Source organism: Pseudophryne corroboree, chromosome 11 (genome assembly GCF_028390025.1).
Source record: "Pseudophryne corroboree isolate aPseCor3 chromosome 11, aPseCor3.hap2, whole genome shotgun sequence".
Lineage (NCBI taxonomy): Eukaryota > Metazoa > Chordata > Amphibia > Anura > Myobatrachidae > Pseudophryne > Pseudophryne corroboree.
In genome coordinates this window covers 129,340,168-129,364,736 of record NC_086454.1, presented here as the reverse complement: position 1 = coordinate 129,364,736, position 24,569 = coordinate 129,340,168, and the positions used below count along the sequence as shown (strand labels likewise).

The 24,569-nt window shown below is 34.9% G+C and overlaps 15 non-coding genes across 15 annotated transcripts; all 15 read left to right on the top strand.

Annotated features, from left to right (window-relative positions):
- The first annotated feature begins 894 nt into the window (after positions 1 to 894).
- Positions 895 to 967, top strand: TRNAT-UGU (transfer RNA threonine (anticodon UGU)). Its single transcript has one exon. It is a non-coding gene; the product is annotated as a tRNA-Thr (tRNA).
- Positions 968 to 2,509: 1,542 nt separating this feature from the next.
- On the top strand, positions 2,510 to 2,582 carry TRNAT-UGU (transfer RNA threonine (anticodon UGU)). Its single transcript has one exon. It is a non-coding gene; the product is annotated as a tRNA-Thr (tRNA).
- A 2,392-nt stretch (positions 2,583 to 4,974) lies between these two features.
- Positions 4,975 to 5,047, top strand: TRNAT-UGU (transfer RNA threonine (anticodon UGU)). The gene has a single exon. It is a non-coding gene; the product is annotated as a tRNA-Thr (tRNA).
- A 1,542-nt stretch (positions 5,048 to 6,589) lies between these two features.
- Positions 6,590 to 6,662, top strand: TRNAT-UGU (transfer RNA threonine (anticodon UGU)). The gene has a single exon. It is a non-coding gene; the product is annotated as a tRNA-Thr (tRNA).
- Positions 6,663 to 8,204: 1,542 nt separating this feature from the next.
- On the top strand, positions 8,205 to 8,277 carry TRNAT-UGU (transfer RNA threonine (anticodon UGU)). Its single transcript has one exon. It is a non-coding gene; the product is annotated as a tRNA-Thr (tRNA).
- Positions 8,278 to 9,819: 1,542 nt separating this feature from the next.
- Positions 9,820 to 9,892, top strand: TRNAT-UGU (transfer RNA threonine (anticodon UGU)). Its single transcript has one exon. It is a non-coding gene; the product is annotated as a tRNA-Thr (tRNA).
- Positions 9,893 to 11,434: 1,542 nt separating this feature from the next.
- TRNAT-UGU (transfer RNA threonine (anticodon UGU)) lies at positions 11,435 to 11,507 on the top strand. Its single transcript has one exon. It is a non-coding gene; the product is annotated as a tRNA-Thr (tRNA).
- Positions 11,508 to 13,049: 1,542 nt separating this feature from the next.
- Positions 13,050 to 13,122, top strand: TRNAT-UGU (transfer RNA threonine (anticodon UGU)). The gene has a single exon. It is a non-coding gene; the product is annotated as a tRNA-Thr (tRNA).
- Positions 13,123 to 14,664: 1,542 nt separating this feature from the next.
- TRNAT-UGU (transfer RNA threonine (anticodon UGU)) lies at positions 14,665 to 14,737 on the top strand. Its single transcript has one exon. It is a non-coding gene; the product is annotated as a tRNA-Thr (tRNA).
- A 1,542-nt stretch (positions 14,738 to 16,279) lies between these two features.
- On the top strand, positions 16,280 to 16,352 carry TRNAT-UGU (transfer RNA threonine (anticodon UGU)). Its single transcript has one exon. It is a non-coding gene; the product is annotated as a tRNA-Thr (tRNA).
- A 1,543-nt stretch (positions 16,353 to 17,895) lies between these two features.
- TRNAT-UGU (transfer RNA threonine (anticodon UGU)) lies at positions 17,896 to 17,968 on the top strand. Its single transcript has one exon. It is a non-coding gene; the product is annotated as a tRNA-Thr (tRNA).
- A 1,541-nt stretch (positions 17,969 to 19,509) lies between these two features.
- TRNAT-UGU (transfer RNA threonine (anticodon UGU)) lies at positions 19,510 to 19,582 on the top strand. The gene has a single exon. It is a non-coding gene; the product is annotated as a tRNA-Thr (tRNA).
- A 1,542-nt stretch (positions 19,583 to 21,124) lies between these two features.
- Positions 21,125 to 21,197, top strand: TRNAT-UGU (transfer RNA threonine (anticodon UGU)). The gene has a single exon. It is a non-coding gene; the product is annotated as a tRNA-Thr (tRNA).
- Positions 21,198 to 22,739: 1,542 nt separating this feature from the next.
- On the top strand, positions 22,740 to 22,812 carry TRNAT-UGU (transfer RNA threonine (anticodon UGU)). The gene has a single exon. It is a non-coding gene; the product is annotated as a tRNA-Thr (tRNA).
- A 1,542-nt stretch (positions 22,813 to 24,354) lies between these two features.
- On the top strand, positions 24,355 to 24,427 carry TRNAT-UGU (transfer RNA threonine (anticodon UGU)). The gene has a single exon. It is a non-coding gene; the product is annotated as a tRNA-Thr (tRNA).
- The last annotated feature ends 142 nt before the right edge of the window (positions 24,428 to 24,569 follow it).

The following is a 24,569-nucleotide window of genomic DNA, read 5'->3' as shown; positions in this document are numbered from 1 at the left end:
ACTACATGCCTCAATCAAGGATATTGCAAATTTGTAGAATTTTTTTGTGAAAAGTCTACATTGGGACAAAAAGCGACAATAAAATGATAACAGAGATTTGAAATTTGCAGAAGATTTTTTTCCATCACTAAGCAGAATGAACATGAATAATGCTGATGGCAAGGCTCCATAGCTCAGGGGTTAGAGCACTGGTCTCGTAAACCAGGGGTCATGAGGTACAATCTCACTGGGACCTAGTGTTTCCCAATGTTAAAATAGTCTATGCAATATCTTTAAGTGAGGAGAACCATTTCAATTTGGTCACACATTTGGATATTCAATTTGTACACAGAGTTATGATGTTCAGTCTAATCTGCTGATTGGTTACAAGAGCATGTCTAAAACATATTTGTTGCATTTTATTGGGCTGATTCTGTTCATGCTGATAGTTCCAACAAGTTTTTCATTATTATTATGAAACTATGGTAAGAGCTTTCCAATAATTTAACTTTAATGATAGCACAAAAACACACACACATTAGGAGGTTTTTAATACTTCTCACCCTGTTGTACACCTGTTCTGTTTCTGCTGACAGGCATGGTATTATCATTTCAGCTCACTACAGGACACTCTAACACAAAGTTGGAGAGCCATTAAAAATATGTCCAACTTTTTCAATATTTTCTATATAATTCAATTCAAGCAAAGACAGCTAATTTTTGCATTTATTTGATTTTCTGAAAAAGTTATATACTACATGCCTCAATCAAGGATATTGCAAATTTGTAGAATTTTTTTGTGAAAGGTCTACATTGGGAAAAAAAGCGACAATAAAATGATAACAGAGATTTGAAATTTGCAGAAGATTTTTTTCCATCACTAAGCAGAATGAACATACATGGTGCTGAAGGCAAGGCTCCATAGCTCAGGGGTTAGAGCACTGGTCTTGTAAACCAGGGGTCGTGAGTTCAAATCTCACTGGGGCCTAGTGCTACTTTCTTGTTACTGCTGCTAAAATATAAATTGCAGCTCCCAATGTTGAAATAGTCTGCTCAAGAGCTTTAAGTGAGGAGAACCATTTCAATTTGGTCACACATTTGGATATTCAATTTGTACACAGAGTTATGATGTTCAGTCTAATCTGCAAACTGGTTCCAAGAGCATGTCTTAAAATTATTTTATTGTACTGATTCTGTTCATGCTGATAATCCCATCATAATTTTTCAGTATCATTACAAACTGTAGAAAGAGCTTTTCCATAATTAAACTTTAAAGATAGCAACAATGGTATATACATTGTATTAATCTGTATTGTACCGTGCAGGAATCAACTTCATCAGTTGATCCAGAAGAGTTTTGAATTGACAACTGTAGCTGCCAGAAGGCTTTTTTGGTCATGTAAGCATATATAAAGTACAAATGCAAGCATACTCAAGGTAATGACCACTATTGGTCACAAATATCTCAATATAAAGACATTCTGTCATATCATTTTGAAGGCATTCCAGACTAAGGAGCACAAGGTTTGTGAGTCATGGAAAACATGACCAACATTTCCTCAATTTTATATATACACCTATTCAACATACAACAGCAAACTGAAAGTTTCTTTAAATTGTTTAATAGGTTATTAACTGCATGTCCCAAGCAGGCATTTCAGCAGTGGTCATTTTTTAAAAGTGTATATTTGGAGAATGAGCTACAACTAATAATATCCAATAAGATTACTGAAATTTGAAGAAAACTCTTTTCCACCATAATTCAGACCCCGTATTGGTCACAGTTCTGGCTACTTATGTGGCTCCACCTCTCAGGGGTTAGAGCACTGGTCTCGTAAACCAGGGGTCATGAGGTCCAATTTCACTGGGACCTAGTGTTTCCCAATGTTAAAATAGTCTATGCAATATCTTTAAGTGAGGAGAACCATTTCAATTTGGTCACACATTTGGATATTCAATTTGTACACAGAGTTATGATGTTCAGTCTAATCTGCTGATTGGTTACAAGAGCATGTCTAAAACATATTTGTTGCATTTTATTGGGCTGATTCTGTTCATGCTGATAGTTCCAACAAGTTTTTCACTATTATTATGAAACTATGGTAAGAGCTTTCCAATAATTTAACTTTAATGATAGCACAAAAACACACACATTAGGAGGTTTTTAATACTTCTCACCCTGTTGTACACCTGTTCTGTTTCTGCTGACAGGCATGGTATTATCATTTCAGCTCACTACAGGACACTCTAACACAAAGTTGGAGAGCCATTAAAAATATGTCCAACTTTTTCAATATTTTCTATATAATTCAATTCAAGCAAAGACAGCTAATTTTTGCATTTATTTGATTTTCTGAAAAAGATATATACTACATGCCTCAATCAAGGATATTGCAAATTTGTAGAATTTTTTTGTGAAAAGTCTACATTGGGACAAAAAGCGACAATAAAATGATAACAGAGATTTGAAATTTGCAGAAGATTTTTTTCCATCACTAAGCAGAATGAACATGAATAATGCTGATGGCAAGGCTCCATAGCTCAGTGGTTAGAGCACTGGTCTTGTAAACCAGGGGTCGTGAGTTCAAATCTCACTGGGGCCTAGTGCTACTTTCTTGTTACTGCTGCTAAAATATAAATTGCAGCTCCCAATGTTGAAATAGTCTGCTCAAGAGCTTTAAGTGAGGAGAACCATTTCAATTTGGTCACACATTTGGATATTCAATTTGTACACAGAGTTATGATGTTCAGTCTAATCTGCAAATTGGTTCCAAGAGCATGTCTTAAAATTATTTTATTGTACTGATTCTGTTCATGCTGATAATCCCATCATAATTTTTCAGTATCATTACAAACTGTAGAAAGAGCTTTTCCATAATTAAACTTTAAAGATAGCAACAATGGTATATACATTGTATTAATCTGTATTGTACCGTGCAGGAATCAACTTCATCAGTTGATCCAGAAGAGTTTTGAATTGACAACTGTAGCTGCCAGAAGGCTTTTTTGGTCATGTAAGCATATATAAAGTACAAATGCAAGCATACTCAAGGTAATGACCACTATTGGTCACAAATATCTCAATATAAAGACATTCTGTCATATCATTTTGAAGGCATTCCAGACTAAGGAGCACAAGGTTTGTGAGGCATGGAAAACATGACCAACATTTTCTCAATTTTATATATACACCTATTCAACATACAACAGCAAACTGAAAGTTTCTTTAAATTGTTTAATAGGTTATTAACTGCATGTCCCAAGCAGGCATTTCAGCAGTGGTCATTTGTTAAAAGTGTATATTTGGAGAATGAGCTACAACTAATAATATCCAATAAGATTACTGAAATTTGAAGAAAACTCTTTTCCACCATAATTCAGACCCCGTATTGGTCACAGTTCTGGCTACTTATGTGGCTCCATCTCTCAGGGGTTAGAGCACTGGTCTCGTAAACCAGGGGTCATGAGGTACAATCTCACTGGGACCTAGTGTTTCCCAATGTTAAAATAGTCTATGCAATATCTTTAAGTGAGGAGAACCATTTCAATTTGGTCACACATTTGGATATTCAATTTGTACACAGAGTTATGATGTTCAGTCTAATCTGCAAATTGGTTCCAAGAGCATGTCTTAAAATTATTTTATTGTACTGATTCTGTTCATGCTGATAATCCCATCATAATTTTTCAGTATCATTACAAACTGTAGAAAGAGCTTTTCCATAATTAAACTTTAAAGATAGCAACAATGGTATATACATTGTATTAATCTGTATTGTACCGTGCAGGAATCAACTTCATCAGTTGATCCAGAAGAGTTTTGAATTGACAACTGTAGCTGCCAGAAGGCTTTTTTGGTCATGTAAGCATATATAAAGTACAAATGCAAGCATACTCAAGGTAATGACCACTATTGGTCACAAATATCTCAATATAAAGACATTCTGTCATATCATTTTGAAGGCATTCCAGACTAAGGAGCACAAGGTTTGTGAGGCATGGAAAACATGACCAACATTTTCTCAATTTTATATATACACCTATTCAACATACAACAGCAAACTGAAAGTTTCTTTAAATTTTTTAATAGGTTATTAACTGCATGTCCCAAGCAGGCATTTCAGCAGTGGTCATTTGTTAAAAGTGTATATTTGGAGAATGAGCTACAACTAATAATATCCAATAAGATTACTGAAATTTGAAGAAAACTCTTTTCCACCATAATTCAGACCCCGTATTGGTCACAGTTCTGGCTACTTATGTGGCTCCATCTCTCAGGGGTTAGAGCACTGGTCTCGTAAACCAGGGGTCATGAGGTACAATCTCACTGGGACCTAGTGTTTCCCAATGTTAAAATAGTCTATGCAATATCTTTAAGTGAGGAGAACCATTTCAATTTGGTCACACATTTGGATATTCAATTTGTACACAGAGTTATGATGTTCAGTCTAATCTGCTGATTGGTTACAAGAGCATGTCTAAAACATATTTGTTGCATTTTATTGGGCTGATTCTGTTCATGCTGATAGTTCCAACAAGTTTTTCACTATTATTATGAAACTATGGTAAGAGCTTTCCAATAATTTAACTTTAATGATAGCACAAAAACACACACACATTAGGAGGTTTTTAATACTTCTCACCCTGTTGTACACCTGTTCTGTTTCTGCTGACAGGCATGGTATTATCATTTCAGCTCACTACAGGACACTCTAACACAAAGTTGGAGAGCCATTAAAAATATGTCCAACTTTTTCAATATTTTCTATATAATTCAATTCAAGCAAAGACAGCTAATTTTTGCATTTATTTGATTTTCCGAAAAAGTTATATACTACATGCCTCAATCAAGGATATTGCAAATTTGTAGAATTTTTTTGTGAAAGGTCTACATTGGGAAAAAAAGCGACAATAAAATGATAACAGAGATTTGAAATTTGCAGAAGATTTTTTTCCATCACTAAGCAGAATGAACATACATGGTGCTGAAGGTAAGGCTCCATAGCTCAGGGGTTAGAGCACTGGTCTTGTAAACCAGGGGTCGTGAGTTCAAATCTCACTGGGGCCTAGTGCTACTTTCTTGTTACTGCTGCTAAAATATAAATTGCAGCTCCCAATGTTGAAATAGTCTGCTCAAGAGCTTTAAGTGAGGAGAACCATTTCAATTTGGTCACACATTTGGATATTCAATTTGTACACAGAGTTATGATGTTCAGTCTAATCTGCAAACTGGTTCCAAGAGCATGTCTTAAAATTATTTTATTGTACTGATTCTGTTCATGCTGATAATCCCATCATAATTTTTCAGTATCATTACAAACTGTAGAAAGAGCTTTTCCATAATTAAACTTTAAAGATAGCAACAATGGTATATACATTGTATTAATCTGTATTGTACCGTGCAGGAATCAACTTCATCAGTTGATCCAGAAGAGTTTTGAATTGACAACTGTAGCTGCCAGAAGGCTTTTTTGGTCATGTAAGCATATATAAAGTACAAATGCAAGCATACTCAAGGTAATGACCACTATTGGTCACAAATATCTCAATATAAAGACATTCTGTCATATCATTTTGAAGGCATTCCAGACTAAGGAGCACAAGGTTTGTGAGTCATGGAAAACATGACCAACATTTCCTCAATTTTATATATACACCTATTCAACATACAACAGCAAACTGAAAGTTTCTTTAAATTGTTTAATAGGTTATTAACTGCATGTCCCAAGCAGGCATTTCAGCAGTGGTCATTTTTTAAAAGTGTATATTTGGAGAATGAGCTACAACTAATAATATCCAATAAGATTACTGAAATTTGAAGAAAACTCTTTTCCACCATAATTCAGACCCCGTATTGGTCACAGTTCTGGCTACTTATGTGGCTCCATCTCTCAGGGGTTAGAGCACTGGTCTCGTAAACCAGGGGTCATGAGGTCCAATTTCACTGGGACCTAGTGTTTCCCAATGTTAAAATAGTCTATGCAATATCTTTAAGTGAGGAGAACCATTTCAATTTGGTCACACATTTGGATATTCAATTTGTACACAGAGTTATGATGTTCAGTCTAATCTGCTGATTGGTTACAAGAGCATGTCTAAAACATATTTGTTGCATTTTATTGGGCTGATTCTGTTCATGCTGATAGTTCCAACAAGTTTTTCACTATTATTATGAAACTATGGTAAGAGCTTTCCAATAATTTAACTTTAATGATAGCACAAAAACACACACATTAGGAGGTTTTTAATACTTCTCACCCTGTTGTACACCTGTTCTGTTTCTGCTGACAGGCATGGTATTATCATTTCAGCTCACTACAGGACACTCTAACACAAAGTTGGAGAGCCATTAAAAATATGTCCAACTTTTTCAATATTTTCTATATAATTCAATTCAAGCAAAGACAGCTAATTTTTGCATTTATTTGATTTTCTGAAAAAGATATATACTACATGCCTCAATCAAGGATATTGCAAATTTGTAGAATTTTTTTGTGAAAAGTCTGCATTGGGACAAAAAGCGACAATAAAATGATAACAGAGATTTTAAATTTGCAGAAGATTTTTTTCCATCACTAAGCAGAATGAACATAAATAATGCTGATGGCAAGGCTCCATAGCTCAGTGGTTAGAGCACTGGTCTTGTAAACCAGGGGTTGTGAGTTCAAATCTCACTGGGGCCTAGTGCTACTTTCTTGTTACTGCTGCTAAAATATAAATTGCAGCTCCCAATGTTGAAATAGTCTGCTCAAGAGCTTTAAGTGAGGAGAACCATTTCAATTTGGTCACACATTTGGATATTCAATTTGTACACAGAGTTATGATGTTCAGTCTAATCTGCAAATTGGTTCCAAGAGCATGTCTTAAAATTATTTTATTGTACTGATTCTGTTCATGCTGATAATCCCATCATAATTTTTCAGTATCATTACAAACTGTAGAAAGAGCTTTTCCATAATTAAACTTTAAAGATAGCAACAATGGTATATACATTGTATTAATCTGTATTGTACCGTGCAGGAATCAACTTCATCAGTTGATCCAGAAGAGTTTTGAATTGACAACTGTAGCTGCCAGAAGGCTTTTTTGGTCATGTAAGCATATATAAAGTACAAATGCAAGCATACTCAAGGTAATGACCACTATTGGTCACAAATATCTCAATATAAAGACATTCTGTCATATCATTTTGAAGGCATTCCAGACTAAGGAGCACAAGGTTTGTGAGGCATGGAAAACATGACCAACATTTCCTCAATTTTATATATACACCTATTCAACATACAACAGCAAACTGAAAGTTTCTTTAAATTGTTTAATAGGTTATTAACTGCATGTCCCAAGCAGGCATTTCAGCAGTGGTCATTTGTTAAAAGTGTATATTTGGAGAATGAGCTACAACTAATAATATCCAATAAGATTACTGAAATTTGAAGAAAACTCTTTTCCACCATAATTCAGACCCCGTATTGGTCACAGTTCTGGCTACTTATGTGGCTCCATCTCTCAGGGGTTAGAGCACTGGTCTCGTAAACCAGGGGTCATGAGGTCCAATCTCACTGGGACCTAGTGTTTCCCAATGTTAAAATAGTCTATGCAATATCTTTAAGTGAGGAGAACCATTTCAATTTGGTCACACATTTGGATATTCAATTTGTACACAGAGTTATGATGTTCAGTCTAATCTGCTGATTGGTTACAAGAGCATGTCTAAAACATATTTGTTGCATTTTATTGGGCTGATTCTGTTCATGCTGATAGTTCCAACAAGTTTTTCACTATTATTATGAAACTATGGTAAGAGCTTTCCAATAATTTAACTTTAATGATAGCACAAAAACACACACATTAGGAGGTTTTTAATACTTCTCACCCTGTTGTACACCTGTTCTGTTTCTGCTGACAGGCATGGTATTATCATTTCAGCTCACTACAGGACACTCTAACACAAAGTTGGAGAGCCATTAAAAATATGTCCAACTTTTTCAATATTTTCTATATAATTCAATTCAAGCAAAGACAGCTAATTTTTGCATTTATTTGATTTTCTGAAAAAGTTATATACTACATGCCTCAATCAAGGATATTGCAAATTTGTAGAATTTTTTTGTGAAAGGTCTACATTGGGAAAAAAAGCGACAATAAAATGATAACAGAGATTTGAAATTTGCAGAAGATTTTTTTCCATCACTAAGCAGAATGAACATACATGGTGCTGAAGGCAAGGCTCCATAGCTCAGGGGTTAGAGCACTGGTCTTGTAAACCAGGGGTCGTGAGTTCAAATCTCACTGGGGCCTAGTGCTACTTTCTTGTTACTGCTGCTAAAATATAAATTGCAGCTCCCAATGTTGAAATAGTCTGCTCAAGAGCTTTAAGTGAGGAGAACTATTTCAATTTGGTCACACATTTGGATATTCAATTTGTACACAGAGTTATGACGTTCAGTCTAATCTGCAAACTGGTTCCAAGAGCATGTCTTAAAATTATTTTATTGTACTGATTCTGTTCATGCTGATAATCCCATCATAATTTTTCAGTATCATTACAAACTGTAGAAAGAGCTTTTCCATAATTAAACTTTAAAGATAGCAACAATGGTATATACATTGTATTAATCTGTATTGTACCGTGCAGGAATCAACTTCATCAGTTGATCCAGAAGAGTTTTGAATTGACAACTGTAGCTGCCAGAAGGCTTTTTTGGTCATGTAAGCATATATAAAGTACAAATGCAAGCATACTCAAGGTAATGACCACTATTGGTCACAAATATCTCAATATAAAGACATTCTGTCATATCATTTTGAAGGCATTCCAGACTAAGGAGCACAAGGTTTGTGAGTCATGGAAAACATGACCAACATTTCCTCAATTTTATATATACACCTATTCAACATACAACAGCAAACTGAAAGTTTCTTTAAATTGTTTAATAGGTAATTAACTGCATGTCCCAAGCAGGCATTTCAGCAGTGGTCATTTTTTAAAAGTGTATATTTGGAGAATGAGCTACAACTAATAATATCCAATAAGATTACTGAAATTTGAAGAAAACTCTTTTCCACCATAATTCAGACCCCGTATTGGTCACAGTTCTGGCTACTTATGTGGCTCCATCTCTCAGGGGTTAGAGCACTGGTCTCGTAAACCAGGGGTCATGAGGTCCAATTTCACTGGGACCTAGTGTTTCCCAATGTTAAAATAGTCTATGCAATATCTTTAAGTGAGGAGAACCATTTCAATTTGGTCACACATTTGGATATTCAATTTGTACACAGAGTTATGATGTTCAGTCTAATCTGCTGATTGGTTACAAGAGCATGTCTAAAACATATTTGTTGCATTTTATTGGGCTGATTCTGTTCATGCTGATAGTTCCAACAAGTTTTTCACTATTATTATGAAACTATGGTAAGAGCTTTCCAATAATTTAACTTTAATGATAGCACAAAAACACACACATTAGGAGGTTTTTAATACTTCTCACCCTGTTGTACACCTGTTCTGTTTCTGCTGACAGGCATGGTATTATCATTTCAGCTCACTACAGGACACTCTAACACAAAGTTGGAGAGCCATTAAAAATATGTCCAACTTTTTCAATATTTTCTATATAATTCAATTCAAGCAAAGACAGCTAATTTTTGCATTTATTTGATTTTCTGAAAAAGATATATACTACATGCCTCAATCAAGGATATTGCAAATTTGTAGAATTTTTTTGTGAAAAGTCTACATTGGGACAAAAAGCGACAATAAAATGATAACAGAGATTTTAAATTTGCAGAAGATTTTTTTCCATCACTAAGCAGAATGAACATAAATATTGCTGATGGCAAGGCTCCATAGCTCAGTGGTTAGAGCACTGGTCTTGTAAACCAGGGGTTGTGAGTTCAAATCTCACTGGGGCCTAGTGCTACTTTCTTGTTACTGCTGCTAAAATATAAATTGCAGCTCCCAATGTTGAAATAGTCTGCTCAAGAGCTTTAAGTGAGGAGAACCATTTCAATTTGGTCACACATTTGGATATTCAATTTGTACACAGAGTTATGATGTTCAGTCTAATCTGCAAACTGGTTCCAAGAGCATGTCTTAAAATTATTTTATTGTACTGATTCTGTTCATGCTGATAATCCCATCATAATTTTTCAGTATCATTACAAACTGTAGAAAGAGCTTTTCCATAATTAAACTTTAAAGATTGCAACAATGGTATATACATTGTATTAATCTGTATTGTACCGTGCTGGAATCAACTTCATCAGTTGATCCAGAAGAGTTTTGAATTGACAACTGTAGCTGCCAGAAGGCTTTTTTGGTCATGTAAGCATATATAAAGTACAAATGCAAGCATACTCAAGGTAATGACCACTATTGGTCACAAATATCTCAATATAAAGACATTCTGTCATATCATTTTGAAGGCATTCCAGACTAAGGAGCACAAGGTTTGTGAGGCATGGAAAACATGACCAACATTTCCTCAATTTTATATATACACCTATTCAACATACAACAGCAAACTGAAAGTTTCTTTAAATTGTTTAATAGGTTATTAACTGCATGTCCCAAGCAGGCATTTCAGCAGTGGTCATTTGTTAAAAGTGTATATTTGGAGAATGAGCTACAACTAATAATATCCAATAAGATTACTGAAATTTGAAGAAAACTCTTTTCCACCATAATTCAGACCCCGTATTGGTCACAGTTCTGGCTACTTATGTGGCTCCATCTCTCAGGGGTTAGAGCACTGGTCTCGTAAACCAGGGGTCATGAGGTCCAATCTCACTGGGACCTAGTGTTTCCCAATGTTAAAATAGTCTATGCAATATCTTTAAGTGAGGAGAACCATTTCAATTTGGTCACACATTTGGATATTCAATTTGTACACAGAGTTATGATGTTCAGTCTAATCTGCTGATTGGTTACAAGAGCATGTCTAAAACATATTTGTTGCATTTTATTGGGCTGATTCTGTTCATGCTGATAGTTCCAACAAGTTTTTCACTATTATTATGAAACTATGGTAAGAGCTTTCCAATAATTTAACTTTAATGATAGCACAAAAACACACACATTAGGAGGTTTTTAATACTTCTCACCCTGTTGTACACATGTTCTGTTTCTGCTGACAGGCATGGTATTATCATTTCAGCTCACTACAGGACACTCTAACACAAAGTTGGAGAGCCATTAAAAATATGTCCAACTTTTTCAATATTTTCTATATAATTCAATTCAAGCAAAGACAGCTAATTTTTGCATTTATTTGATTTTCTGAAAAAGGTATATACTACATGCCTCAATCAAGGATATTGCAAATTTGTAGAATTTTTTTGGGAAAAGTCTACATTGGGACAAAAAGCGACAATAAAATGATAACAGAGATTTGAAATTTGCAGAAGATTTTTTTCCATCACTAAGCAGAATGAACATACATGGTGCTGAAGGCAAGGCTCCATAGCTCAGGAGTTACAGCACTGGTCTTGTAAACCAGGGGTCGTGAGTTCAAATCTCACTGGGGCCTAGTGCTACTTTCTTGTTACTGCTGCTAAAATATAAATTGCAGCTCCCAATGTTGAAATAGTCTGCTCAAGAGCTTTAAGTGAGGAGAACCATTTCAATTTGGTCACACATTTGGATATTCAATTTGTACACAGAGTTATGATGTTCAGTCTAATCTGCAAACTGGTTCCAAGAGCATGTCTTAAAATTATTTTATTGTACTGATTCTGTTCATGCTGATAATCCCATCATAATTTTTCAGTATCATTACAAACTGTAGAAAGAGCTTTTCCATAATTAAACTTTAAAGATTGCAACAATGGTATATACATTGTATTAATCTGTATTGTACCGTGCAGGAATCAACTTCATCAGTTGATCCAGAAGAGTTTTGAATTGACAACTGTAGCTGCCAGAAGGCTTTTTTGGTCATGTAAGCATATATAAAGTACAAATGCAAGCATACTCAAGGTAATGACCACTATTGGTCACAAATATCTCAATATAAAGACATTCTGTCATATCATTTTGAAGGCATTCCAGACTAAGGAGCACAAGGTTTGTGAGGCATGGAAAACATGACCAACATTTCCTCAATTTTATATATACACCTATTCAACATACAACAGCAAACTGAAAGTTTCTTTAAATTGTTTAATAGGTTATTAACTGCATGTCCCAAGCAGGCATTTCAGCAGTGGTCATTTGTTAAAAGTGTATATTTGGAGAATGAGCTACAACTAATAATATCCAATAAGATTACTGAAATTTGAAGAAAACTCTTTTCCACCATAATTCAGACCCCGTATTGGTCACAGTTCTGGCTACTTATGTGGCTCCATCTCTCAGGGGTTAGAGCACTGGTCTCGTAAACCAGGGGTCATGAGGTCCAATCTCACTGGGACCTAGTGTTTCCCAATGTTAAAATAGTCTATGCAATATCTTTAAGTGAGGAGAACCATTTCAATTTGGTCACACATTTGGATATTCAATTTGTACACAGAGTTATGATGTTCAGTCTAATCTGCTGATTGGTTACAAGAGCATGTCTAAAACATATTTGTTGCATTTTATTGGGCTGATTCTGTTCATGCTGATAGTTCCAACAAGTTTTTCACTATTATTATGAAACTATGGTAAGAGCTTTCCAATAATTTAACTTTAATGATAGCACAAAAACACACACATTAGGAGGTTTTTAATACTTCTCACCCTGTTGTACACATGTTCTGTTTCTGCTGACAGGCATGGTATTATCATTTCAGCTCACTACAGGACACTCTAACACAAAGTTGGAGAGCCATTAAAAATATGTCCAACTTTTTCAATATTTTCTATATAATTCAATTCAAGCAAAGACAGCTAATTTTTGCATTTATTTGATTTTCTGAAAAAGTTATATACTACATGCCTCAATCAAGGATATTGCAAATTTGTAGAATTTTTTTGGGAAAAGTCTACATTGGGACAAAAAGCGACAATAAAATGATAACAGAGATTTGAAATTTGCAGAAGATTTTTTTCCATCACTAAGCAGAATGAACATACATGGTGCTGAAGGCAAGGCTCCATAGCTCAGGGGTTACAGCACTGGTCTTGTAAACCAGGGGTCGTGAGTTCAAATCTCACTGGGGCCTAGTGCTACTTTCTTGTTACTGCTGCTAAAATATAAATTGCAGCTCCCAATGTTGAAATAGTCTGCTCAAGAGCTTTAAGTGAGGAGAACCATTTCAATTTGGTCACACATTTGGATATTCAATTTGTACACAGAGTTATGATGTTCAGTCTAATCTGCAAACTGGTTCCAAGAGCATGTCTTAAAATTATTTTATTGTACTGATTCTGTTCATGCTGATAATCCCATCATAATTTTTCAGTATCATTACAAACTGTAGAAAGAGCTTTTCCATAATTAAACTTTAAAGATTGCAACAATGGTATATACATTGTATTAATCTGTATTGTACCGTGCAGGAATCAACTTCATCAGTTGATCCAGAAGAGTTTTGAATTGACAACTGTAGCTGCCCGAAGGCTTTTTTGGTCATGTAAGCATATATAAAGTACAAATGCAAGCATACTCAAGGTAATGACCACTATTGGTCACAAATATCTCAATATAAAGACATTCTGTCATATCATTTTGAAGGCATTCCAGACTAAGGAGCACAAGGTTTGTGAGGCATGGAAAACATGACCAACATTTCCTCAATTTTATATATACACCTATTCAACATACAACAGCAAACTGAAAGTTTCTTTAAATTGTTTAATAGGTTATTAACTGCATGTCCCAAGCAGGCATTTCAGCAGTGGTCATTTGTTAAAAGTGTATATTTGGAGAATGAGCTACAACTAATAATATCCAATAAGATTACTGAAATTTGAAGAAAACTCTTTTCCACCATAATTCAGACCCCGTATTGGTCACAGTTCTGGCTACTTATGTGGCTCCATCTCTCAGGGGTTAGAGCACTGGTCTCGTAAACCAGGGGTCATGAGGTCCAATCTCACTGGGACCTAGTGTTTCCCAATGTTAAAATAGTCTATGCAATATCTTTAAGTGAGGAGAACCATTTCAATTTGGTCACACATTTGGATATTCAATTTGTACACAGAGTTATGATGTTCAGTCTAATCTGCTGATTGGTTACAAGAGCATGTCTAAAACATATTTGTTGCATTTTATTGGGCTGATTCTGTTCATGCTGATAGTTCCAACAAGTTTTTCACTATTATTATGAAACTATGGTAAGAGCTTTCCAATAATTTAACTTTAATGATAGCACAAAAACACACACATTAGGAGGTTTTTAATACTTCTCACCCTGTTGTACACATGTTCTGTTTCTGCTGACAGGCATGGTATTATCATTTCAGCTCACTACAGGACACTCTAACACAAAGTTGGAGAGCCATTAAAAATATGTCCAACTTTTTCAATATTTTCTATATAATTCAATTCAAGCAAAGACAGCTAATTTTTGCATTTATTTGATTTTCTGAAAAAGTTATATACTACATGCCTCAATCAAGGATATTGCAAATTTGTAGAATTTTTTTGGGAAAAGTCTACATTGGGACAAAAAGCGACAATAAAATGATAACAGAGATTTGAAATTTGCAGAAGATTTTTTTCCATCACTAAGCAGAATGAACATACATGGTGCTGAAGGCAAGGCTCCATAGCTCAGGGGTTACAGCACTGGTCTTGTAAACCAGGGGTCGTGAGTTCAAATCTCACTGGGGCCTAGTGCTACTTTCTTGTTACTGCTGCTAAAATATAAATTGCAGCTCCCAATGTTGAAATAGTCTGCTCAAGAGCTTTAAGTGAGGAGAACCATTTCAATTTGGTCACACATTTGGATATTCAATTTGTACACAGAGTTATGATGTTCAGTCTAATCTGCAAACTGGTTCCAAGAGCATGTCTTAAAATTATTTTATTGTACTGATTCTGTTCATGCTGATAATCCCATCATAATTTTTCAGTATCATTACAAACTGTAGAAAGAGCTTTTCCATAATTAAACTTTAAAGATTGCAACAATGGTATATACATTGTATTAATCTGTATTGTACCGTGCAGGAATCAACTTCATCAGTTGATCCAGAAGAGTTTTGAATTGACAACTGTAGCTGCCAGAAGGCTTTTTTGGTCATGTAAGCATATATAAAGTACAAATGCAAGCATACTCAAGGTAATGACCACTATTGGTCACAAATATCTCAATATAAAGACATTCTGTCATATCATTTTGAAGGCATTCCAGACTAAGGAGCACAAGGTTTGTGAGGCATGGAAAACATGACCAACATTTCCTCAATTTTATATATACACCTATTCAACATACAACAGCAAACTGAAAGTTTCTTTAAATTGTTTAATAGGTTATTAACTGCATGTCCCAAGCAGGCATTTCAGCAGTGGTCATTTGTTAAAAGTGTATATTTGGAGAATGAGCTACAACTAATAATATCCAATAAGATTACTGAAATTTGAAGAAAACTCTTTTCCACCATAATTCAGACCCCGTATTGGTCACAGTTCTGGCTACTTATGTGGCTCCATCTCTCAGGGGTTAGAGCACTGGTCTCGTAAACCAGGGGTCATGAGGTCCAATCTCACTGGGACCTAGTGTTTCCCAATGTTAAAATAGTCTATGCAATATCTTTAAGTGAGGAGAACCATTTCAATTTGGTCACACATTTGGATATTCAATTTGTACACAGAGTTATGATGTTCAGTCTAATCTGCTGATTGGTTACAAGAGCATGTCTAAAACATATTTGTTGCATTTTATTGGGCTGATTCTGTTCATGCTGATAGTTCCAACAAGTTTTTCACTATTATTATGAAACTATGGTAAGAGCTTTCCAATAATTTAACTTTAATGATAGCACAAAAACACACACATTAGGAGGTTTTTAATACTTCTCACCCTGTTGTACACATGTTCTGTTTCTGCTGACAGGCATGGTATTATCATTTCAGCTCACTACAGGACACTCTAACACAAAGTTGGAGAGCCATTAAAAATATGTCCAACTTTTTCAATATTTTCTATATAATTCAATTCAAGCAAAGACAGCTAATTTTTGCATTTATTTGATTTTCTGAAAAAGTTATATACTACATGCCTCAATCAAGGATATTGCAAATTTGTAGAATTTTTTTGGGAAAAGTCTACATTGGGACAAAAAGCGACAATAAAATGATAACAGAGATTTGAAATTTGCAGAAGATTTTTTTCCATCACTAAGCAGAATGAACATACATGGTGCTGAAGGCAAGGCTCCATAGCTCAGGGGTTACAGCACTGGTCTTGTAAACCAGGGGTCGTGAGTTCAAATCTCACTGGGGCCTAGTGCTACTTTCTTGTTACTGCTGCTAAAATATAAATTGCAGCTCCCAATGTTGAAATAGTCTGCTCAAGAGCTTTAAGTGAGGAGAACCATTTCAATTTGGTCACACATTTGGATATTCAATTTGTACACAGAGTTATGATGTTCAGTCTAATCTGCAAACTGGTTCCAAGAGCATGTCTTAAAATTATTTTATTGTACTGATTCTGTTCATGCTGATAATCCCATCATAATTTTTCAGTATCATTACAAACTGTAGAAAGAGCTTTTCCATAATTAAACTTTAAAGATTGCAACAATGGTATATACATTGTATTAATCTGTATTGTACCGTGCAGGAATCAACTTCATCAGTTGATCCAGAAGAGTTTTGAATTGACAACTGTAGCTGCCCGAAGGCTTTTTTGGTCATGTAAGCATATATAAAGTACAAATGCAAGCATACTCAAGGTAATGACCACTATTGGTCACAAATATCTCAATATAAAGACATTCTGTCATATCATTTTGAAGGCATTCCAGACTAAGGAGCACAAGGTTTGTGAGGCATGGAAAACATGACCAACATTTCCTCAATTTTATATATACACCTATTCAACATACAACAGCAAACTGAAAGTTTCTTTAAATTGTTTAATAGGTTATTAACTGCATGTCCCAAGCAGGCATTTCAGCAGTGGTCATTTGTTAAAAGTGTATATTTGGAGAATGAGCTACAACTAATAATATCCAATAAGATTACTGAAATTTGAAGAAAACTCTTTTCCACCATAATTCAGACCCCGTATTGGTCACAGTTCTGGCTACTTATGTGGCTCCATCTCTCAGGGGTTAGAGCACTGGTCTCGTAAACCAGGGGTCATGAGGTCCAATCTCACTGGGACCTAGTGTTTCCCAATGTTAAAATAGTCTATGCAATATCTTTAAGTGAGGAGAACCATTTCAATTGGTCACACATTTGGATATTCAATTTGTACACAGAGTTATGATGTTCAGTCTAATCTGCTGATTGGTTACAAGAGCATGTCTAAAACATATTTGTTGCATTTTTATTGGGCTGATTCTGTTCATTGCTGATAGTTCCAACAAGTTTTTCACTATTATTATGAAACTATGGTAAGAGCTTTCAATAATTTAACTTTAATGATAGCACAAAAACACACACATTAGGAGGTTTTTAATACTTCTCACCCTGTTGTACACATGTTCTGTTTCTGCTGACAGGCATGGTATTATCATTTCAGCTCACTACAGGACACTCTAACACAAAGTTGGAGAGCCATTAAAAATATGTCCAACTTTTTCAATATTTTCTATATAATTCAATTCAAGCAAAGACAGCTAATTTTTGCATTTATTTGATTTTCTGAAAAAGTTATATACTACATGCCTCAATCAAGGATATTGCAAATTTGTAGAATTTTTTTTGGGAAAAGTCTACATTGGACAAAAAGCGACAATAAAATGATAACAGAGATTTGAAATTTGCAGAAGATTTTTTTCCATCACTAAGCAGAATGAAACATACATAGTGCTGAAGGCAAGGCTCCATAGCTCAGTGGTTAGAGCACTGGTCTTGTAAACCAGGGGTAGTGAGTTCAAATCTCACTGGGGCCTAGTGCTACTTTCTTGTTACTGCTGCTAAAATATAAGATTGCAGCTCCCAATGTTGAAATAGTCTGCTCAAGAGCTTTAAGTGAGGAGAACCATTTCAATTTGGTCACACATTTGGATATTCAATTTGTACACAGAGTTATGATGTTCAGTCTAATCTGCAAACTGGTTCCAAGAGCATGTCTTAAAATTATTTTATTGTACTGATTCTGTTCATGCTGATAATCCCATCATAATTTTTCAGTATCATTACAAACTGTAGAAAGAGCTTTTCCATAATTAGAACTTTAAAGATTGCAACAATGGTATATACATTGTATTAATCTGTATTGTACCGTGCAGGAATCAACTTCATCAGTTGATCCAGAAGAGTTTTGAATTGACAACTGTAGCTGCCAGAAGGCTTTTTTGGTCATGTAAGCATATATAAAGTACAAATGCAAGCATACTCAAGGTAATGACCACTATTGGTCACAAATATCTCAATATAAAGACATTCTGTCATATCATTTTGAAGGCATTCCAGACTAAGGAGCACAAGGTTTGTGAGGCATGGAAAACATGACCAACATTTCCTCAATTTTATATATACACCTATTCAACATACAACAGCAAACTGAAAGTTTCTTTAAATTGTTTATATAGGTTATTAACTGCATGTCCCAAGCAGGCATTTCAGCAGTGGTCATTTGTTAAAAGTGTATATTTGGAGAATGAGCTACAACTAATAATATCCAATAAGATTACTGAAATTTGAAGAAAACTCTTTTCCACCATAATTCAGACCCCGTATTGGTCACAGTTCTGGCTACTTATGTGGCTCCATCTCTCAGGGGTTAGAGCACTGGTCTCGTAAACCAGGGGTCATGAGGTCCAATCTCACTGGGACCTAGTGTTTCCCAATGTTAAAATAGTCTATGCAATATCTTTAAGTGAGGAGAACCATTTCAATTTGGTCACACATTTGGATATTCAATTTGTACACAGAGTTATGATGTTCAGTCTAATCTGTTGGTTACAAGAGCATGTCTAAAACATATTTGTTGCATTTTATTGGGCTGATTCTGTTCATGCTGATAGTTCCAACAAGTTTTTCACTATTATTATGAAACTATGGTAAGAGCTTTCCAATAATTTAACTTTAATGATAGCACAAAAACACACACATTAGGAGGTTTTTAATACTTCTCACCCTGTTGTACACATGTTCTGTTTCTGCTGACAGGCATGGTATTATCATTTCAGCTCACTACAGGACACTCTAACACAAAGTTGGAGAGCCATTAAAAATATGTCCAACTTTTTCAATATTTTCTATATAATTCAATTCAAGCAAAGACAGCTAATTTTTGCATTTATTTGATTTTCTGAAAAAGTTATATACTACATGCCTCAATCAAGGATATTGCAAATTTGTAGAATTTTTTTGGGAAAAGTCTACATTGGGACAAAAAGCGACAATAAAATGATAACAGAGATTTGAAATTTGCAGAAGATTTTTTTCCATCACTAAGCAGAATGAACATACATGGTGCTGAAGGCAAGGCTCCATAGCTCAGGGGTTACAGCACTGGTCTTGTAAACCAGGGGTCGTGAGTTCAAATCTCACTGGGGCCTAGTGCTACTTTCTTGTTACTGCTGCTAAAATATAAATTGCAGCTCCCAATGTTGAAATAGTCTGCTCAAGAGCTTTAAGTGAGGAGAACCATTTCAATTTGGTCACACATTTGGATATTCAATTTGTACACAGAGTTATGATGTTCAGTCTAATCTGCAAACTGGTTCCAAGAGCATGTCTTAAAATTATTTTATTGTACTGATTCTGTTCATGCTGATAATCCCATCATAATTTTTCAGTATCATTACAAACTGTAGAAAGAGCTTTTCCATAATTAAACTTTAAAGATAGCAACAATGGTATATACATTGTATTAATCTGTATTGTACCGTGCAGGAATCAACTTCATCAGTTGATCCAGAAGAGTTTTGAATTGACAACTGTAGCTGCCAGAAGGCTTTTTTGGTCATGTAAGCATATATAAAGTACAAATGCAAGCATACTCAAGGTAATGACCACTATTGGTCACAAATATCTCAATATAAAGACATTCTGTCATATCATTTTGAAGGCATTCCAGACTAAGGAGCACAAGGTTTGTGAGTCATGGAAAACATGACCAACATTTCCTCAATTTTATATATACACCTATTCAACATACAACAGCAAACTGAAAGTTTCTTTAAATTGTTTAATAGGTAATTAACTGCATGTCCCAAGCAGGCATTTCAGCAGTGGTCATTTTTTAAAAGTGTATATTTGGAGAATGAGCTACAACTAATAATATCCAATAAGATTACTGAAATTTGAAGAAAACTCTTTTCCACCATAATTCAGACCCCGTATTGGTCACAGTTCTGGCTACTTATGTGGCTCCATCTCTCAGGGGTTAGAGCACTGGTCTCGTAAACCAGGGGTCATGAGGTCCAATCTCACTGGGACCTAGTGTTTCCCAATGTTAAAATAGTCTATGCAATATCTTTAAGTGAGGAGAACCATTTCAATTTGGTCACACATTTGGATATTCAATTTGTACACAGAGTTATGATGTTCAGTCTAATCTGCTGATTGGTTACAAGAGCATGTCTAAAACATATTTGTTGCATTTTATTGGGCTGATTCTGTTCATGCTGATAGTTCCAACAAGTTTTTCACTATTATTATGAAACTATGGTAAGAGCTTTCCAATAATTTAACTTTAATGATAGCACAAAAACACACACATTAGGAGGTTTTTAATACTTCTCACCCTGTTGTACACCTGATCTGTTTCTGCTGACAGGCATGGTATTATCATTTCAGCTCACTACAGGACACTCTAACACAAAGTTGGAGAGCCATTAAAAATATGTCCAACTTTTTCAATATTTTCTATATAATTCAATTCAAGCAAAGACAGCTAATTTTTGCATTTATTTGATTTTCTGAAAAAGTTATATACTACATGCCTCAATCAAGGATATTGCAAATTTGTAGAATTTTTTTGTGAAAAGTCTACATTGGGACAAAAAGCGACAATAAAATGATAACAGAGATTTGAAATTTGCAGAAGATTTTTTTCCATCACTAAGCAGAATGAACATAAATAATGCTGACGGCAAGGCTCCATAGCTCAGTGGTTAGAGCACTGGTCTTGTAAACCAGGGGTTGTGAGTTCAAATCTCACTGGGGCCTAGTGCTACTTTCTTGTTACTGCTGCTAAAATATAAATTGCAGCTCCCAATGTTGAAATAGTCTGCTCAAGAGCTTTAAGTGAGGAGAACCATTTCAATTTGGTCACACATTTGGATATTCAATTTGTACACAGAGTTATGATGTTCAGTCTAATCTGCAAATTGGTTCCAAGAGCATGTCTTAAAATTATTTTATTGTACTGATTCTGTTCATGCTGATAATCCCATCATAATTTTTCAGTATCATTACAAACTGTAGAAAGAGCTTTTCCATAATTAAACTTTAAAGATAGCAACAACGGTATATACATTGTATTAATCTGTATTGTACCGTGCAGGAATCAACTTCATCAGTTGATCCAGAAGAGTTTTGAATTGACAACTGTAGCTGCCAGAAGGCTTTTTTGGTCATGTAAGCATATATAAAGTACAAATGCAAGCATACTCAAGGTAATGACCACTATTGGTCACAAATATCTCAATATAAAGACATTCTGTCATATCATTTTGAAGGCATTCCAGACTAAGGAGCACAAGGTTTGTGAGGCATGGAAAACATGACCAACATTTCCTCAATTTTATATATACACCTATTCAACATACAACAGCAAACTGAAAGTTTCTTTAAATTGTTTAATAGGTTATTAACTGCATGTCCCAAGCAGGCATTTCAGCAGTGGTCATTTGTTAAAAGTGTATATTTGGAGAATGAGCTACAACTAATAATATCCAATAAGATTACTTAAATTTGAAGAAAACTCTTTTCCACCATAATTCAGACCCCGTATTGGTCACAGTTCTGGCTACTTATGTGGCTCCATCTCTCAGGGGTTAGAGCACTGGTCTCGTAAACCAGGGGTCATGAGGTCCAATCTCACTGGGACCTAGTGTTTCCCAATGTTAAAATAGTCTATGCAATATCTTTAAGTGAGGAGAACCATTTCAATTTGGTCACACATTTGGATATTCAATTTGTACACAGAGTTATGATGTTCAGTCTAATCTGCTGATTGGTTACAAGAGCATGTCTAAAACATATTTGTTGCATTTTATTGGGCTGATTCTGTTCATGCTGATAGTTCCAACAAGTTTTTCACTATTATTATGAAACTATGGTAAGAGCTTTCTAATAATTTAACTTTAATGATAGCACAAAAACACACACATTAGGAGGTTTTTAATACTTCTCACCCTGTTGTACACCTGTTCTGTTTCTGCTGACAGGCATGGTATTATCATTTCAGCTCACTGCAGGACACTCTAACACAAAGTTGGAGAGCCATTAAAAATATGTCCAACTTTTTCAATATTTTCTATATAATTCAATTCAAGCAATGACAGCTAATTTTTGCATTTATTTGATTTTCTGAAAAAGTTATATACTACATGCCTCAATCAATGATATTGCAAATTTGTAGAATTTTTTTGTGAAAGGTCTACATTGGGAAAAAAAGCGACAATAAAATGATAACAGAGATTTGAAATTTGCAGAAGATTTTTTTCCATCACTAAGCAGAATGAACATACATGGTGCTGAAGGCAAGGCTCCATAGCTCAGGGGTTAGAGCACTGGTCTTGTAAACCAGGGGTCATGAGTTCAAATCTCACTGGGGCCTAGTGCTACTTTCTTGTTACTGCTGCTAAAATATAAATTGCAGCTCCCAATGTTGAAATAGTCTGCTCAAGAGCTTTAAGTGAGGAGAAACATTTCAATTTGGTCACACATTTGGATATTCAATTTGTACACAGAGTTATGATGTTCAGTCTAATCTGCAAACTGGTTCCAAGAGCATGTCTTAAAATTATTTTATTGTACTGATTCTGTTCATGCTGATAATCCCATCATAATTTTTCAGTATCATTACAAACTGTAGAAAGAGCTTTTCCATAATTAAACTTTAAAGATAGCAACAATGGTATATACATTGTATTAATCTGTATTGTACCGTGCAGGAATCAACTTCATCAGTTGATCCAGAAGAGTTTTGAATTGACAACTGTAGCTGCCAGAAGGCTTTTTTGGTCATGTAAGCATATATAAAGTACAAATGCAAGCATACTCAAGGTAATGACCACTATTGGTCACAAATATCTCAATATAAAGACATTCTGTCATATCATTTTGAAGGCATTCCAGACTAAGGAGCACAAGGTTTGTGAGGCATGGAAAACATGACCAACATTTCCTCAATTTTATATATACACCTATTCAACATACAACAGCAAACTGAAAGTTTCTTTAAATTGTTTAATAGGTTATTAACTGCATGTCCCAAGCAGGCATTTCAGCAGTGGTCATTTGTTAAAAGTGTATATTTGGAGAATGAGCTACAACTAATAATATCCAATAAGATTACTGAAATTTGAAGAAAACTCTTTTCCACCATAATTCAGACCCCGTATTGGTCACAGTTCTGGCTACTTATGTGGCTCCATCTCTCAGGGGTTAGAGCACTGGTCTCGTAAACCAGGGGTCATGAGGTCCAATTTCACTGGGACCTAGTGTTTCCCAATGTTAAAATAGTCTATGCAATATCTTTAAGTGAGGAGAACCATTTCAATTTGGTCACACATTTGGATATTCAATTTGTACACAGAGTTATGATGTTCAGTCTAATCTGCTGATTGGTTACAAGAGCATGTCTAAAACATATTTGTTGCATTTTATTGGGCTGATTCTGTTCATGCTGATAGTTCCAACAAGTTTTTCACTATTATTATGAAACTATGGTAAGAGCTTTCCAATAATTTAACTTTAATGATAGCACAAAAACACACACATTAGGAGGTTTTTAATACTTCTCACCCTGTTGTACACCTGTTCTGTTTCTGCTGACAGGCATGGTATTATCATTTCAGCTCACTACAGGACACTCTAACACAAAGTTGGAGAGCCATTAAAAATATGTCCAACTTTTTCAATATTTTCTATATAATTCAATTCAAGCAAAGACAGCTAATTTTTGCATTTATTTGATTTTCTGAAAAAGATATATACTACATGCCTCAATCAAGGATATTGCAAATTTGTAGAATTTTTTTGTGAAAAGTCTACATTGGGACAAAAAGCGACAATAAAATGATAACAGAGATTTTAAATTTGCAGAAGATTTTTTTCCATCACTAAGCAGAATGAACATACATGGTGCTGAAGGCAAGGCTCCATAGCTCCGGGGTTAGAGCACTGGTCTTGTAAACCAGGGGTCGTGAGTTCAAATCTCACTGGGGCCTAGTGCTACTTTCTTGTTACTGCTGCTAAAATATAAATTGCAGCTCCCAATGTTGAAATAGTCTGCTCAAGAGCTTTAAGTGAGGAGATCCATTTCAATTTGGTCACACATTTGGATATTCAATTTGTACACAGAGTTATGAT